At 38.1% G+C, this 19,095-nt stretch overlaps 1 long non-coding RNA gene across 1 annotated transcript in view; it reads left to right on the top strand.

The window, feature by feature from the left end:
- The window catches only part of LOC144457578 (uncharacterized), a 67,211-nt gene extending 48,790 nt beyond the window's left edge, over nt 1-18,421 (top strand). Inside the window, exons 2-3 of the long non-coding RNA XR_013487002.1 lie at nt 12,732-12,856; nt 15,361-18,421. This is a non-coding gene — a long non-coding RNA (uncharacterized LOC144457578). The remainder of the gene's footprint in view (nt 1-12,731; nt 12,857-15,360) is intronic.
- The last annotated feature ends 674 nt before the right edge of the window (nt 18,422-19,095 follow it).

Here is a 19,095-nt window from a genome sequence, read left to right as displayed (position 1 = left end):
GGTTATCCTTTTATCCCCCTCCTCAATCTGTGTACATTTACCTGTGTTCTACTGGTCTCTACCCCACATTATATATCCTGGTCCATCTTTCCACCCTCTGAATTAATTCCTTTCACCAGTGTTGGTTGGAAGGTAGAAGGAGTTCCCAACAAAAGAAACTCTCAACTCCCATAGGGAGTTGTGGGGATAGAAAGGATATGGATAAGAGGAGAGGCCCTGGAAGTCAGTTTTCCATTTTTATGTCCCAGAATGGTAAAGGAGTTCCATCACTGGCATTCCACCAATCACAGGTCTTAGGAAATGTCTCTGAGTGAAAGAATGATGCCTGCTTCCCTATGAATTCCATGGAGATTAACTAGGGCAGGAATCAGCATAGAAACTCAATGCAATAATGATACAGGCAAGTTTGGACTCTTTAGGTTCTTGGAAAGCTAAGGAACCACTAAAGATGTGACAATGATGGAAGTTTGCATAAGTTGGGAGAACAAGGCATTCCAATATGTAGCAAGCCTTACAACTTGCATGACCAATCTAGTCGTTGAGCACATCAAATTATCTTTACACATTTTTTTTCTTAGCTCAGTCTCTGTCTCTCAGTATTTAACTTTATAGTTTAAATATCTGGACATTGACTCTTATGAGGCTTCTCTTAGACCTTATGGTTTTTAAACCCCACACTGAACTTGTTACAACCACTGCTTTCTGCTTCTGATCCCTTCCATTAATTGCCAGATTCACCATGGACTCTGCTCAACCACACTTTGTGCCTGACCCTAGTTTTTCCCAGATGTAATGAAACAATGTGTGTTTTTTTGTGTACTTTGCTTTTCCATTGTGGATTAAAAGGTCAGTTTCTTGAGAGCAAGGTTTCTTGTTTCATTTTTGTCTTTGTATTCTTAGTGCCTAGTAGAAGGTAGGCACTTAATAAAACAAAAGAAAATTACTGAATTCTAACCAAATTATCCTCCATCATACTGATCATTTCCTGTGGTGAGCTTATGGATCCCTCTTTTATGCTGTGCTTGATGTTATTACTCAGTGGGTCATTCAATAAAGTTTTCTCTTGAGATCACATTTGTCCTACGATCTTGTACAATTTAATGTTTGCATGAGGAGAGCCTTTGAAGCTGTATCTTTATTTATGCTGAATAAATAGTTTATTGAAATCAATCAACCATAAGAAAAAAGGACTCATATTCTCAGAAATTATTTGCTATTTATCCTGTACATAGCTTGTTTTTTAAGTGTATGTTGTCTCCACTAGATTGTAAGCTCCTTGAGGGCAGGGACTATCTTTTGCCTCTTTTTGTATTCTCAGTACTTAGCATGGTACCTGGTGCATAGTAGGCGCTTAATAAGTGTTTATTAATTGATTGAAGTCACATCCCTGCTCTGCTTCTCAATTTCTTCATCTGTAAAATGGGGAGAGGTGAGGAAAGGGAAGGTTTAGATTAGATGACTCAAAAGGGTCTTTCTAGCCCTGTTGTTCCATAATTCTGATTCTGAGTTTACTTATTCAATTACCTCATGTTTATTTTATAATTATTCTGTTTATACTTATACATGTGCATGTTGTCTCTCTGATAGTATATAAGCTTCTTGAGAGCAGAGATCCTCTCACTTTTAGTCTTTGTAATCATAATGCATTTTAGTGTTTACACATCATAGGAACTTATTTCTTGTTGTTTTTTTTTATTGTTACTCAGATACTTTATTATGCTCAGATAAACATTGCAACCTTAGTAGAAAAAGGGAACATTAGCAAGAAAAAAAATTGGTTGACCTCCAATCTACTTTATATACTAAATTGGCTGGTCAAAAATATGGTTACATCTTTTTTTTTTCCCTATATTGCTGTTCCATTAAAAAAAAAACCACATAATTTGATACAAAGTTTATATTGTTGGAAGAATCTGGAGATATTCTTAGCACTCAGGATTGTATTGTAGTTGATGTTGTTTTTCATCCTACTCTGGAAAAGGACAAATGAACCTGAATTGGATTTGAATGAGGCAGTCTCCCTCTCTCCTCCAGAGTTATCAGGGTCCAGTGGCAAGACAAAGGACAAGATGACTGGCTGTAAACAAGTGCATAAATTTGCATAAATTTGGACCTACAAGCTTGACACTAAAGAATTCTTGCCAATGAATTCTAATATGAATAGCAAACAGAAATGGGTTAAATAATTTAAAACTGGAGCCATTATAATTATGGGGTATAATAAATAGATGTTTTGTTAAGTTTTCTAATATCAATATTTTAAGTACATTGTGAATGGAATGTGATGAAAACCCCTCATAAAATCTAAACTCAAAATACAGGCCTTTTGCCCAACTGTGTGAACAACTGGTTGTATCGCGTCTGCAGGGGACCCTGGGTGGGGTGGGAACAGGAATTTTGCAGGGATTTGCAGAATTCGAACATTTCAAGATAACCACATCTGTTTGTTTGTCACTGTCTCCAGGAAGATTTACCTTCAATTCTGGGGGGGTGGGGAGATGAACTGTGGGGAGGGCCTTATAAAAACCTGCTGTATCTATGTTCAGCGTGCCCTGATATTGAGAGGTTTTTCAGTGCAGGTGGCCCTTTCTCGCGAGATCGTAATAAAGATTCCTTTCTGCCTTCTACCTGGAGAAGCCTCTGAATTTACTGGAAATAAGGATAGCTGTCCCACACAATTGTTAAAACACAAGTTGTTATATCCTTAAGAACACAGCATTATAGCTCATTTAACAAATATTTATTTAGGACCCATTAGGAGCAAGGCCTTTGTGCTAGGTACTGTAGGAGATAGAATAAAATATGTTCACATCCAATATTGAATTAGAAACTGACTTGTTAAATGTAGTTATTTTATGTATCATGTTCAACCACTAGAAATACTTAAAAAAACCCATTAAATTGTATTCTGATTTTGGGAAATAGAATTATTTAGTGCCTTCCATAGCTAATGTGATAGTTACTAAGCCAGAACAAAAGAAATTCTAGTTAATCATAGTCTTTAGAGTTTTTTCCTAATATAGTATAAACAATTCTAACGTTCTTTTTGTATGACATCTTAGGGTGTGTATTTTCTGAACTCTCAGAGGAAGATTAGTAATATGTCATGTGCCTATTTATTCAGTAAGTTGTGATCCAATCTTTATTCAGAGGCAGAAACAAATCAGTTTAAAACCCTTTACATGATAATTAAGCAATAATATAAATTTACCTATTATTGTATATAACAATGTATCCTATATAACCACAAGGAAATATGTCAGAGGTGAAATTCTTGTGCTTTTGTATATAGAGCAAATTCTCATGGAGAGGAACAAATTCTTAAAAGTCTGTTAAAATTTTCTTTGAGAATCTTGTACCATTTTCACAGAAAGGAAACATTTCCATCAATACTGGATGGTTTGTTTATTTGAATGTGTGTGTGTGTGTCTTTTGCTATAAGGGACAGTTCTCTGGGGAATGGAGGGGTAGACGGAGGGAGAGATTTATTTGGAAATGGTGTTATAAATACAAAAGATATCAATAAACATTTTAAAAAGAAGACTTACTTTTCTCAGGTTCTCACTTAGCACAATGTCTTCCATACAATAGACATTTAATGAATGCTTCTTGAGTTGGATTAGATTATCTACAGAGACTGCCACGCTAGGACTTGTCACCTATAGTAGTTTGATTTAAGAGATGAGTGGGATGAAGGTTGAATTCCTAAATACTTCCTACATATTGTCTGAAATTCTTCACTTTCCTAAGGATATATAAGCAATTATAACATTAGAAATCTATTCCTTTGTCTTAGCAAACTTCTTTTAAAATGCAAATACCTCCAGGGAGAGATAATTGCATCACCATTTATCAGACACTCATCTCTTAATATGAATTAATTTAATCATATTTTCTCCTATCCCAGTAAATTGAGAATGTTGGTCCCTGCAGTGATACAGATAGCAATACCTTTGTGTCTTAGGAGATGTCCTTCTTTAGTTACTGTGACCAAAATAATTATAACCTGGTGGCTAACCTCTGTTGATGTGTCTCTCTGCATTTATCTAGGCTAGTTTTCTGATATCAGGTACACAGTCTATCTTGGGGCCATACTTGAAGCTTTTCCTGCCTGTTGGGACCTGATAGGGCTTTCCATTCTAGCAGAGTTCATCCAGAGCCCAATGTCACCTCCCAGAAATGACAGTGAATATTCAGTTGAGTGCTAATATCTTTAAAAGTTTAGGGGGAGTGGCACTCAAATCTCATCTACCTACTCCAGAAACCCTCAAGTTTGCACCAGACCAAATACTAATTGAGAAGTACAATGACAAACTACAGTTAGTGGCATTTTTCACATCAGAAAAATCAGGCTAGAGATGAGGAGGGACGTCTGTGCCATGTACCTGCTGCTGGTGCTGCTGCTTCCTCGTCCTTGCCCCTGCCCCAATCATCCTGGTGCTCTGCTTCACTTGCAGCAAGATAGTAGGTGTTAGAAATAGGCTTGACACCAAAAATTTAGTATCAAGAAAATTTATTATAAAGAAAGTCCAGAGGATTTAGACATTTCTGGCCAGAAGCGGGCTCCACCCCTCTTCAGGAGGGGTGGGCCCTGAGTGCAAGGGCAAGTGTGCTTTTATGCAGTTGAATTCTCACGAAAACCTCCCAGGCCAGGATTGGTCCACCCCTTCCCAGGTTACACCTTTCCTTACATGTTTCCCCTTGATATGCTCAAGTATGTTCCCCCTCCCTTGGTCATATGTCCCATGACTCATTAATGAGGCTCTAATTTTATGCAGGGTGTGTCAGATAATAGTAATGAAGCTCATTAAGCAGGCGCACTAACACTTTTCAGGTGTCCTCAGGTTGACCCTAACTGGTCTGAGCTGGCTTGATACTTATCTTGATTTTGGGGTCTTTATGGAACCATCAACTTACTTTTTATTGGCTAAGCCTGAGTCCACGTACAATGTACTACTTCCTGGAGCTGTTGTTCTTTAAATCTCTGCATTATTCTACCTGTGGAACTGTAAGCCCTTCTAACTCTAACAGTAGGCAATAAGTGGGAGGCCTACCTGGGCCTGCTGCAGGTGGAATACAGCTAAGGATATGCCCTGGAGGTGCTGAGCCTGAAGTGCTACTGCTGCCATAGGATGCTGCTGGCCCACTTGGACCTGACAGAGAAGCTTCTGAACTACGCACCCCTGGAGAAGTGAGCTGTCATCCCTGAAGGCCCCACTCAGCCACTGGCCATCTGGAGGAGCCTCTATCCCTGAAGACCTTGATCAGCTATCTGTCACATGGGAGAGTCCCCATCCCTGAAGTCCCCCATCAGCTATCTGTCATATGGAAGAGTCCAAGGAAAAGAGCCCTCATCTCTAAAGATCTTGATCAGCCATCTGCTACATGGAGGAGCCCCCATTCCTGAAGACCTTGCTCATCTATCTGCTACATGGAAGAGCTGCCATCAGCTCTCTGCCACAAGGCCTCCAGAGAAGGCAGTAAACTTACTATTGGGGAAAAATTCTGGCTAGAAACCTACAGGTAAAAGGGAAAGGAAGCTGCTCAAGCAAACGGACAGTCAGCTTGACCAGAAATGGGGACCATTTAGCTGGCAAGACTGTGCCCAGAAGCAGTAGGAACAGAAGGTTCATCTGAGGAAGCTCGACAGTGGACATGTAGGGGTAGTTGGCATGGTTTTGGAGTGCTCAGATCAGGATAACCCAAGCCAGAGGTTCTGAGGTCTCTGACATTCTGTCCTGCTACATACCAGAAGGCCCTGGAGATCCAGTCATTTTGTGATGAAAGAAACCTGAAAGGCAGAGGTGGAGTGAGAATCCAGGGGACCCAGAGTGAAAGGCCACCATATCCAAACACTCATCAGGGGGAAAAGCCTGGCTCTGGCACAAAACCTCAATTTAGGAAATAATTTAGAACTGGAAAGATGAGTAAGTCAGAGAAAACACGGATCAATATAACAAACCAATGTATATGGCAGCATCATTTATGTGAATTAGTTACTTAAATATCAATCACAGGACAATGAGGGCATTCTTGACAACTTAGGATTAAAAAATAGGTCCTTATTTGGCATGAAAAGTAGAAGATAAACTTATTTTGGCTTCTGGTTCTTCAAATCTAAAAATTTTCTTTGGAGTTAATGAATAATGTCAGTATTGTCATTTAATGGACATATATGTGTATACATATACATATGTGTGTATACAGTATGTATATGGTATGTCTGTATACAATATATGATTATATAAACATATGTATATAAGTGTAACACCCACACACATACACATTATCTATCTATAATCAAATCTTGAGTCTAATGCAGTACAAAGGGCCCTGGATTTGGAGTCTGGGGACCTAGGTTTGAACCCACACTTTGCCACTTAACTTACTACATGCCTGACCTGCAACAAGTCATGTAAACTCTTTGGATCTTTTCTTGTTTGCAAAATGCTGGGGTTGGACTAGATTAGGGGTTTCTAACCTTTTCCATTTCTTCGACTATCTAGTACTATTTGGGTTTTAGCAAACTTTCTCCTACTTCCTATTTAATATGAAAGGAAACAAATCCTAGAATTTATAATGTATGTTATGTGTACATAATAGGTTAATTTTTTCATAAAGAAAACCATATGAGTTACATAATGTTTAATATAAATTTTTAAAATGTTTGTTAGAAAATGACTTGTTTCTTTTTCTTATCAATCAATAATCTTATTCTTGTTATAGTTTTTGAAAGAAATACTCACATGTTGTATTTACCTACCAGTTTGTTTCTTGTTTTGGATTTGATTAAGAATAAGATTGGGGCAGTTAGATGGTGCAGTGGATAGACCATGGGACCTGGATTCAGGAAGACCTGAGTTCAAATGTTACCTCAGATACTTAACACTTACTAGCTATGTGACCCTGAGCAAGTCACTTCACCCTATTACCTCAAAAAAAAAAATCTTGGGGGCAGCTAGGTGGTGCAGTGGATAGAGCACTGGCCCTGAAGTCAGGAGGACCTGACTTCAAATGCGGCCTGAGACCAAATGCTTGACACTTAACCCCAATCGCCTTTAAAATAAAAAGAGAGAGAATAAGATTGACTACTGATTCACAGAAATAGGTTGTTATAATTAGAATTAAAGCTTTGGGAGCACATTTAGTAAGAATTGGATACACTTCTGCAAAGGCACACTAAAAATTTTGCAATTTCATTATTTGGAAATCAATTTGGAATTACCAGTTGCTTTGTAGAGATTAGTTTTCTCATCTCTTATTTCACTGGGTTGTTGTTGCTGATTTTTTCCCAGTATAATATGAAAAGGTTTCATGTACAAACTTGAGACTATATCACGCTCTTGGGTGGGCAGATTGTAGGACATTATCAGAAATAAACCCTTCTTTAGAGGGTGAAATAGAATAGCCAACTGAGATAACCAGGAGACAGTGAAATATCTAGTTTGAAAAGTAATATTCAGAAAGAGAATGTTACATGCAAGGCTATCGGTGAATGAGGATTGTTTGGTCGGTGTATATTCTACAGATTCAGATATTTTACGGGCTGTAATGGAAGAGTAGATTCATACTGTGATAATGAGGAGAAATATGATATGTGTAAAACTGAGCAAATACTGTCCCAGCTGTTTAATGTCATCTACTCAGGAAAAAAAAATATGATCATTTGGAGCCCATAAAGGAACTATGCCAGTGAGGCATATACTCTCTAAATCAATGTTGGAGTTTGTGTATGTAAAGCAGAATAAAATGCCAAAACAGAAAACCAACACTGATTTCTTCTTTTCATTTGATGATAAAAGAGTAAAGCAAGAAGAAAAATGATATATTATGATGCACAGATGAAAAATGGAGGTATTATAATAACATGTTTCAATATCTGTTTTCCATAGGTCTGTCTAAAGTAGGGGGTCTTGCTTGTTAGAATAAGTGCACTAGTTATACTGTTGGTAAAAATAAAAAAAGACACTGAAAGATAAAGTATGCTATTCTCCAAAAATAAAACACTAGGAATGTTTAGAAACATCAAAATTTAGAAATCAGAGCTATGTCATTTCTGTTATTCCATATAGTTTTGGGAGATTGGGGGGACCTAGGTCTGCAGTTGTCCTAGTTAGAAACTCCTTTCACTGATAGATATGGCTAACTCTTCTGTAACCTGTAATGTAACCTGTAATGTTAGGGAGTTTCCTGAGGTATTGAGAGGTTAAAGTGATAGAATGTATCAGTGGAAGAATTTAAGTCAGGTTTTTTCTGCTTCTGAGGCTGACATTTTATCCACCTCACCAGGCTTACCCTCAGACTACACAGTAAAGAAACTTAAACGAGTCAAGTGGTCAGCTCCCTCACTGTGGTTACATGCATAACATATGGTAAATAACGAGTGTTATATGCTCTTCCAAAAGGCTATGCTTTCAAGTCTAGATGTTAACACCAACTCAATGAGGTGAGTTTAATTCTGCTTCCCTGCTCGCAATCATATACCATTTCTCTACAAAATTCATTTACTTTCTCCTCTTGGGCCTCTCTAAGAGCCCAGCCTTGGCACGGGGAGAAACAGCAAATTGGGAAGCAGTGGGACAGGACTGGGCCAGGAGAGAACTGGTCTAGTTCCTTTTGCCCAGCTCCAGCTGTATCTCATTAACAACCTAGGAAACCCAGAATACAAAGTCTAGAGTAGACTAACATTTTCTTCCAGCAAGTGGAGAAACTTTCTTTTGGTCTCTTGGGAAAAAGGAAATAAAATTATTTCCCTTGCTTTGTATGTCTCTTGAAGGTATATTTCTGGTAATAAGAATAAAAACAGTTAATTCCTTCAAGCGCTATGTAACAAAATATTTTCTTGAGAGCTAGTAAACTTTTAATTATATGTGTGTAGGACAGATAACAATCTCTTATAGAACATTTAATTAGCAGTTAAATAAACCACCAAAAAGAATCTTAGAAGGGATGCAGTTCTTTTGATGTAAAAGTTAGGAAATTAAAATGTATTCACAAGAAAATAGTGTTAAAATGAGTGACTTGAGTGTAGTAGCTAAGCAACCACTAAGAATTGTGGAAACATTTTGAAACAATCCAGGAAAAGAATCTTCCAGTGTTTGAATTGAGCAACTCATTAAAAAAAAAAAACTCTCTCTGATTTTAATTACCTTGGTTTAAATTTTGGTTACCAAATCAATTTTCAGTTACATTCTAGGAAGTATGAACTGCATGTCTCATTTTATTTAACCATATAAGTTCAAGTGCTTGCTTTAAGATAAAAGTTCTATTACTGTTTCTCACAAGTGAATTTATTGTAGCTGCATCTACACAAATCAAAACATACAGTTAAATAAAGAAAAAGTAAACAAAATTGTGAGACCAGTTGTTTGGCACCTGTGGTGAATTGATTATGTCCCCATGTTAGAAACATGAAATACGTTGATATTGCAGATATTGCAATATCAACAATGCATAATAAAAAGGTATACTATTTGGCTTCAACCTACCTTTCCAGACTTATTTCATATTACTCCTTTCATTCAGTCTATATTCCTAACAAAATGGCCTATTGGCTGTTCTCCAAACTTATTATTGCATCTCCCACCTCAGTCCCTGTTAGAAATACACTTGACACCAAAAATTTAGTACCAAGAAAGTTTATTATAGAGAAAATCCAGAGGATTTAGACGTTTCTAACCACAAGCGAGTTCCACCCCTTTTCAGGAGGGGTGGGCCATGAGTGCAAAGGCAAGAGTGCTTTTATGCAGTTAAATTCGGGTGCCCAGGCCTGGATTGGTCCTTTCCTTCCTGGTTCCGGAACGCCCCCTCTTCCCACCCTATCGTGCGACAATTGTGCTATTGCCCCCCTCAGCCTGGGTTGAGAAGTTACTATGCCTAAGGTTCACTGAGCATGCGCAATAGTGATTTAACTTTGTGACCAGATCGGCTCTTATCTTGATTTTGGGGTCTTCTTGGAACTGTTGCGGTGTGAGAGGTCGAGAGGTTGTGACCCCACAAAGACCGGAGTACAGGACAGGTGGTCTGGAATGAGTTCACAGACTCAAGCATTCTTTAATTCAAGGTGGCAAAGATTTATTGTTACACTTTTCAGCGGGCAAGGATTCTTAAAGGATCCTGCGAGAGACTGAGAATGCAGCTAGGGTTTATATGCAAAAGAGCATGGGAAAGAAATGCCAGGAACACTGATGAGGTAATCCAAAGGTGCAGATGTCTTTGGGGGCTATGGATGGGAAAGTACAGGGAGTATACCGGACAGGGAGGGAGATGACAGAGGTATGGATCTTTGGAGTCTGGCAGGAGGAAAAGTCCTTGGGCTGGCCAAGGCACCCCTCTCCCTCTGTCTTGATGAGAGAATGTTCTGCAACAAGGGAAAGCTTTCTTGCAAGATAGGAACTACTAAGGAATTGGGAGGATTCCAGAGACATGATCTGAGGGCTGGAGCCTGAGCAGCCCAGCTCTGTGTAGCTGTACCAGGGAGAGAGATAAGGGTCCTACTGAGGCCCATGCATGAATAACTGCTAGGCACAGTGTCCTTGGGCTGGGGAGTGTTTGTCAGAGACAGTGTTTCTGAGGCTAGGGAGAAATTGGGGACAAGTACAAGCACAAGCACCAAAGCACCCCATCAGAACCATCAGCTTTTGGCTAAGCCCAAGCCCACCTTCAGTGTAACTGCTTCCCTGAGTTATTTTTATAACCCTTTGCACTATTCTACCTGTGAAAACTTAAGCAGTCTAACTCTCACAGTACCTTTGCATAGGCTGCTCATTGTATCTATAATGCACTTCTTCCTCACCTCTTCGTCTTATAATCTTTAGCTTCTTTCAAGGTTCAACTCTTACAAGAAGCTTTCTCTGTTCCCCTTACTTGTTAGTGGTTTCTGCTAGGTCAAATTATCTTTAACTTACTGATCTGTTTAATAGTGCATTGCTATTAGAATGTAAGCTCCTTGAGGGCAGGTATTGTTTTTCATTTTATCTAATTCGGTGTGTATTACACATGGTAGATGCTAAGTAAATACTTGTTGAATGAACAAATGAATATACCAGGAAGTTTTGTTTGAAATTATTACAAACAAACAAACAAATATAGTCTATCAACCCTCTGTTGGGAAGATCTCCATCAGGAGCCTTGACACCACACTAAATTAGGGATGTAATTTTAGCTAATAGTTGAAAGCCAGGAAAGGTATTAAGTGTACAAACTTGCTCTAAGGTAGGTTTTCTTAACCTGGAGGCAGTACATTTTCTTTAAAAAATATATTGATAACTGTATTTCATTATAATCCATTTCTTTTGTAATTCTAAGTATTTTATGCATTTAAAAACATTATTGTGAGGAGTCCATAGACTTTACCGGTCTGAAAGGATCCATGACAAAAAAAAAAAGATTAAGACTTTCTTTGTCAGTGGGTAAGTTAGGGAGAGTTCTCCAGAGAGTAGAGAATAAGGAAGATTGATTGGGAAGTCTGTGAGATGAATTATGTGATAATAGAAACATAATAGGGAAATCTAACAATAGTGTGGAGAGTGGATTTGAAAGGAAATTGTTTCCTGGAGTTGATGTATGGGGCCAAGAGTCAGACATAAGGGACTTTGAAACTTGTAAACTTAACTCATTTTATCTGTTGTTGTACTTTTAAATGTTTTCTGTGTAGTAACCCCTCATAAATTACCAAAGAATATGCTATCAAGGATAAGGGGAAAGAGGAAAGCCCACAGAAGGGAATCTGTGTTTTAGGAAATAAAGGGGAAGTGGTGACAGCATGAATCCATTAGGATACTTGGGGAGAATGGGAAGGGTTAATTTTCATGGCTCTGTTTTACACCATCTAAATTATTGGGGTTTTAAAACTATGTAGTTTTAGAATAATCTTTTGAGGAAGATTGAAATTATAATGAAATAAATGAGTTATAATTCAGACTTATCTAGACAAAAATAATTTAGACTATTTTGAACACTAGCTATCTGTGAAAAAGCACAAATTAGAAGTGAGTACTGCTGAGAAAGCATAATGGAAATGTATAATTATTGTAGTCCAGATGGAACATTCCCTAAGAACATGAAGGGTGGGAGGAATTTTCTCACAGAACAGGATGAATGTATAGAAACTGAGGTTCAGATAAATGAAATGATTTGTCTAAGACCACAAAACCAGTAAGTAAGTAGCAGAGCCAGGATTTAAAGTCAGATTCTAGCAGCAAGTGTGTGCTCGTTCTACCATACCGTAATTCCTCACCTTTGGAAAATATGGGGGCCAAGGGTGAGTTTGCCACCAAAGAGAAGTCTTGGTTGTGTTTACTCAGTAAGGGAGCCTAGGGCTAAGCATGTTACAGGCATGATAATCAGAGCTGTGTATTATTCAGTAAGAAGGCTAGAATTTGGACAGTAGCAGTCAATTTAGAAGAGCTAAGCTCCAGTGTGAATCAAGAATAGAAGGCCAAAATGTAAAGTTAAATGGAGCATAGGATTTTAGAGAAGGTTGGGGTAGAGTAAGGAAGGGTCTTACACATCTCTCCTTTGTTTAGGTCATGTATCTTCAGTTCTGTCTCTCAAGACTCTCCCCTTTCCTCTCCCCTTTTGTTTTCAGCTCTTACTAAATTTGAATACTATGTTTATTTAGCATCTAAAATCTTATGTGTAAGACACATTGCATTTATAATTCATCTAGAATGTTTCTTTATGGTTCCCTCCATCTACCTGTAACTTACTCATTTTCCTTCCGTCTTTAGGTCAAATCCATTGTACATATTGATTCTGGCTTTTGGTGTTTGATGTTCGAAAATTACGCAGTCATATCTGTGTTAAATCCTGGCCAAAGATCTCTAGTTGGCAAAAATTTGCCCTGCCAGATAGAGTAAGTAATAATATCATGTTTTTATGTCTTATATTTTTGGCAAGTTGAGTAGATTGCCCAAACTCAGTGTTTTTCAGATGCCTTAAAAATCTGCCTGCCAATGACTCTACCCACCTGATAACTCTATATTATGTCAGGAATGCATTTTACTTTTAGTTCCGATTAACAAAAAGGAAAAGTTGTTTTTAGAGTTGTGGTGGAATATAGGTTTTCTATGACTCTCTGTTTCATGTATGCTTAAAATTCTGCACCATATTACAGTTAAGATTTAGTAAAGCCAAGAAATTCCAAGCCACATGTCCCTTGAGAACAGTGGCTTAGACTCACCGGACTTGCAGCATGTAATCTGTGGCTGGAACTTTCCTGCCATAAGATTCCAGTGTATGTGCAGTGTCATCAAGTAATGTCTCATCTGGGAATTATGAGTGAATTTTCTGATGCAAATGTGATGAAGATCTTGACTTAACTAGTAGTTTTGGCACTTTATTTCCTTGTCCATTTTTGAAAAGGAGAAAAAAAAAGGTGAAACCTCTTGCCAAAATGATGTTGACACAATTTCAAATGAGTGAAAATTAGCTGCCTGTCCAGTGGAATGAGGTGGGTGTGAGTGTGGGTAATAAAGGCTGTACTTAGGCACCAAGAGTAACATTTTTCAGGGTGTTATTAAAGACTATGGTAAACACAGGAAAAAAAGAAAGAAAGAAAAGTAATGGCACAGGATTGTATTTGCACTTGCATACTGTTCCCTCTGTTCTCTTTTTCATCTCATGCCTCTGAATGTTCAGGGAATATTGGTTGTTTTTTGTTTTTTTTTTGACAATGGGATTAAGTGACTTGCCTAGGATCACACAGCTAGTAACTGTTATGTGTCTGAGATCGATTTGAACTCAGATCCTTCTGAATCCAGGGCACGTGCTCTCTCCACTGTGCCACCCAGCTGCCCCTGTTTTTGTTTTTTTTTTTAAAAGAAAATACTTAGCAAAATTTAAATAGGAGGTAATTGATGGTTTATCTACATGGACCATTTAGGTGATTAAGGCTAAATTACTGTCACTGTAAGGAGTGAAACACCATTATAGTACACAAGGCCACCCTACTCATCATCAGGACCTCCACGATGATAATGTTCCTGTGCAGGAGAGCCTCTTGCTACAGAATTAGCTGATACTTCAGGACCTATGCTTCTGTCATCACTTTCACCAGCTTTTTGATCAGGTTGCCTCACTGGATCTTGATGCTTTTGGAGGTTCGTAAATAGATCTATATTTGCTGGATGTATGGCTACCAGATCCATAGGTGCCACAAAGCTAGTATACTCCTCCTCAGTAGGGTCTGCATCTAGATTGGGCCTTTCCTGGGACTGAAAATAGATAGCATCCACCGTATCACAGTTATGGTGACCCTCCACAAATCCTCAATAGTTGGACAATGTTTTATCCCCACTTTCTATTAGAAGACACCCACATGCCCACGATAGGCTTTTAAAACAAGTAGAACACACATGTAATAAATCACCATCGTATCTGTAGTATGAATTGTTCTACAATAACCCTACAACATGTAGGGCTGTTACCACATTTTCCCAATCCTGAAGTACACTCTTTGTGGCAGATGCCTTGGAAAATCAAGGTATCCAAATAAAATATAAGCTTTCACATTGAGTCTAGTAAGTCCAGATCCAGCAGCCTAAGTCATAATTCTTAGCTATATTGCTGGTGCTCATATATATTCCAACCAGCAATGAATCATAGATGCAATATACCTATTGCCAACTAAATGACCAAAAGTGCACTATGTGACTGTGATATTAAGTAGTTGCTCAGCAACATTCAGTTGTTAGCTATACTAGGTCTTGCTGAAGACGCATTAACTTAGCTTATGATATCTTCCCTCTATGAGAAAACACAGCAGACACAGAAGAATAAGATATAATGCTAGTCCCTGGGCATGATCAGACAGATTACACACAGGTCTAAAACCTCTAATTTCTGAGCCAAGGTAACATTAACTGTCCAAGACCCTTGATTTTGATTCCACAGATTAAAGGTTTGAATATTATTAGCTTGATTTGCTACCCTTAATTTAGCCAGTATTTCGGAGCACCACAGTTCATCAAGTATCATATTGGTATCATTAAGGATATTCTCCAATGGTTCCTGAGCTTGTGGTTCTGTGGTTCTAGAAAGAAAGGCACCAGAATTTTTGTGATTAGTTACTGTCACCAAGACTCTTGTGATTGTAACCACATGCTGCAAATACCTGAAGCTAAGAAAAGCCCATTAATATCAACAGTATTATTTGTTATGGCTTCCATAGTGAATGGAGCCACATGAACAGTTCTTAATATCACTGGAAGTGCACTGCTTCCAGTGCCAGCAAGACCTCTGAACGCTAAATGGTTGTCTGCAGTGGCGTGTCCTATAACACTTCAACACAGTGTAGAAACTGGTGCCTTTTCAATATAGACCTTCCACCAAGATGAATACATTTTTTTTTTGCTGCAGATTAATTCCACACTGCCAGTTGCTTGCTATGTAATTTCCAGATGTGCTCAGAGATGGCCAGCTCCTCTGGCATAGAGCCTTCTTTGCTGTGACCTCCTCTAAGTCTGGAGAAGAAGGATGCCATGGTTGCACTACACAAATGACTGGTTTGTCTCTCTCAGGGAATGTTTAGGGAACAAAAAGAAACAGCTGTTCATCACTCTGATGATGACTCTTCATGAATCCATTGGGGGTTCTCTTGGCAAAGATACTGGAGTGATTTGCCATTTCTTTCTCCACCTCACTTTACAGATGAGGAAACTGAGGCAAACAAGGTTAAATTATTTGCCCAGGGTCACACAGCTTAGTAAGGATCTGAGACTACATTTGTACTCAGGAAAAGGGGTCTTCCTAACTCTAGGCCTGGCACTCTATCCACTGTGCCACCTAGCTCTCTGCAGTTAGGACCTATCCTTCAGGCATTATTCAGCTTGGGAAAAGCAGTGAACCTGAGGTCAGGGAAAGAGCTTCTTCGCCTGAACTCCCCTTTCTTCTCCTCCAGTCTTATAGATGTCCAAGGGTAGACATAGAACAAAAAGAATAAATGAATGGTGAGTCATTCATTCCTGTTGCTCCATGTCTACCCTTGTGAGAAGATGGCACAAGGCTCAGGGCCCTGTGTAGATCAATTGTTAGAGCTGTATGGAACTGGTCTGAAGCACTGAGAGTGGTCCTCCAGTTTGATTAGACTCGTAAGAACTGTTGCAGAGTGAAGTGGGTAGAACCAGTAGAACAATTTAAACAATAACAACAACATTAAAAAAAGACAAAAAACAATAAAAACTTTGAAAGACTTAAGAACTGATCAATCCAGTGACAGATCATGATTCCAGAGTATCAGTGTCAAAGAATGGGACTCCTTGTCTTAACAGAGAAGTGGTGGACTTATAAAAGAGTGATCATTTTGTAAATTGTAAAATTGTAAAAAAAATCATTTTATAAATTATTAAGAGTGATCATTTTATTTTGGACGTGATCAAAATGGGCCTTTGTTTTGCTTGATTATGTATATTTGCTACAAGAATGATACTGTTGTAACTTATTTTGCAGACTAGATACGTCCTTGAAGTTTGTGAATTAATTAAAATTTTGTAAGTTGAATGTTTTAAATGCATCATATGTGTTTGTAAATTGAATATATTAAATGTATTATAGGAACTTATAAGTCCTATAGAGAAGCAACAATTCTCAGAGTAGGAAGAGACCACCAAGTTAATCCTTTCATAAAGAAAAGAATGATTTTACGATGTGAACATCACCAAATAATCCTTATGTTTTCTGTGCTTTGTCTGCATGTATTCAATCAAGTTTTGTTTAAACCTCTACATTGAGTACTTACTATGTGCTAAGCAACCTGCTTTACTTTTCTTATAAAAATTGTTTCATTATATTTAGCCACGTACAAAATTTTCCCTAGATTTTTTTTGTCCATAGATATGTTTTTGTGAATGTCCTTTATATCAATTCAATATTTATATGAATTGCAATAGACTCAATCACTATATAGACAAGATTTGGGAGGAGGATTTGGGTGGGTGACTTTTGAGGATATGATATATACTTCAAACATTTTTATGTTGTTCATCTTTTAATATGACCCTCATGTGCAACCTGTACACAATATATCAAACTTTATGTATGTGCTAGTAACTGTTTGTACAGTTAAAACTGTTTTGTTGATCCATTTGTAAGTTTACAATACTGCAGGTAGGTATCTCTTGTCAATAAAATTCATCTTCTGTTAAAAAAAGAAAAAGTTCTCACGGCATTAGTAGCAGCATGATAGAAAATCTTTTGATTTCATAGTCATTTGATTAATCATTTTTATTGTCTACCATTTTATAGAAGGTACACTAATGAACCCAGAGATTAAGTGACTTGTCACAGGTCACACAATGAGTGACAGGAAGAGCTGAGACCAAAGCATTCACCGCCCCCCATCCCCGCCTCGTTCAATATATCAGACCATGTTGTCTGCCTAAATGGTAAATTCACTTGTTATTTCCATCTGTTTTCAGTTCTTTGGTTGACTTTTTTCTTTGGCAGAATATGGATCAAGTGGCTGGTTTGGACTAGCTAACAGTTCAAATTATTGGCTATTGCCTGCCTCACTCAGATGGTTAAATACTAATATTTTTGGGGTCTTAGCACTGGATTCCCCTCTCACAGGAGCAACAACCTTGTTTGTCTCCATTTTTATGGCTCTTTTTTTTCCTTCACGTTTTTCAGCATCCTGATGATGTCCTTAGTGATAGTTGCTATGATGGTATTTTAGTATTTTCACAAGTGCTGGGGTGGTATGGTGCCTGGAGACTTCCTTAGCACAAATTTATGATGTTGGCTGTGTTAGGTTGGGTTGCACTGCCTCAGCAGCCTCTGTATATTTCTTTTTTGTGTTCGCCTTCTTGCCTAATAAGCAAGTGTCATCTGGGGAGTGATATGCATTTATTTTGGCACACCAATTTATCATGCTGACTTTGTGTCTTTTAATTAGTTTTGATGCATTTTCTATTCAGCAGCAAACTGTTGCCTCTCAAGCACTCAATCCATATTTTATAGAGAAAATTAGCAAAGCCATATTTTTGACGCTAAGTAAACAAATTCACCGGCTTTTTTTTTTAAATAGAGGATAAATTTTATTGGCAGCAGAGATTCCTACCTGCAGTAATGCACAACTTATAAATGGATCAACAAAATGGTTTTAACTGTACAAGTTGTTGCTAGCACACACATAAATTATTTTTATATGTTTCGTGCAAGTTACACATCATGTTCATTTCACTTGTGATCTTACATGGTGAATTTGGACCCTCTAAAACATTATGTAAAGCATATTGAGGAATTAAGATGTAAACACTTCTCTCATTGTTTAGCTCCACAATATAAAGACAGCATTTTTCTTTAACTTTATGCATTGGTGCTCATCTGGTTTTTTGGATTGTCTAAAGCAAGGATATTCTGAAGCATGTTGTTGCAGAAATAATAAAATCATAAGATTGGTTCTGGAAAGGATCTTAGAAGCTATCCAGCCCATGTTCTGTCTTACAGACAAGGAAACTGAAGGCCAGAGAAGTGAAAGTACTTGCCCAAGGTCACACAGGTGATAAGTAACAGAGCTGGGATCTGAACCCAGGTTTTCAGATTGCAAATCCAGTGGGAGTGAGGGGGCTTCCATGATATTGTTGAGTCAAATCCAGACACCAAAGTTGGAGGGAAATTAGAACAGCTTTATTATGAGATTCAGCTAATTGCAATCACCCATAATATGTGCATGTACAACTAGTCTACATGGGATTCCGATTATGGGGTCAAAGGGGCGAGCTTTTGTACACGGGGTAAAGAAGTGAGGGACTTTCCAGGTGGATCCAGGCTATCTCATGGTTATCAGGCACACAATTAAAACTTTCCACAATTTGGGGAGAAGTTGTGACATCTGTTAGAAAGAACTTTGACTGTTAGAACATCTGTGGGGTCATAAAAGGGGGTAGTACCCTGAGGTAGGTAAGGACTAGGGACAAGATGGAGGAACTTTACAGAATGGAGTCACTTTGGTTACTTTGCTAAATACAATTATTTTCCCTTTTGAGACTTAAATAAAAAGTCTCACTAAACTATGTGGGAAAGTTTCAACTCATAGAGGGGTCCAGTTCTGTTGCAATCAGCTACGCAAGGGGGCAGGTTGTATCCAACAACAAA

The sequence above is a fragment of the Phascolarctos cinereus genome, unplaced genomic scaffold (genome assembly GCF_003287225.1).
Source record: "Phascolarctos cinereus isolate Bilbo 61053 unplaced genomic scaffold, phaCin_HiC Scaffold_5;HRSCAF=322, whole genome shotgun sequence".
Lineage (NCBI taxonomy): Eukaryota > Metazoa > Chordata > Mammalia > Diprotodontia > Phascolarctidae > Phascolarctos > Phascolarctos cinereus.
This window is presented reverse-complemented; position numbering and strand designations above follow the sequence as displayed.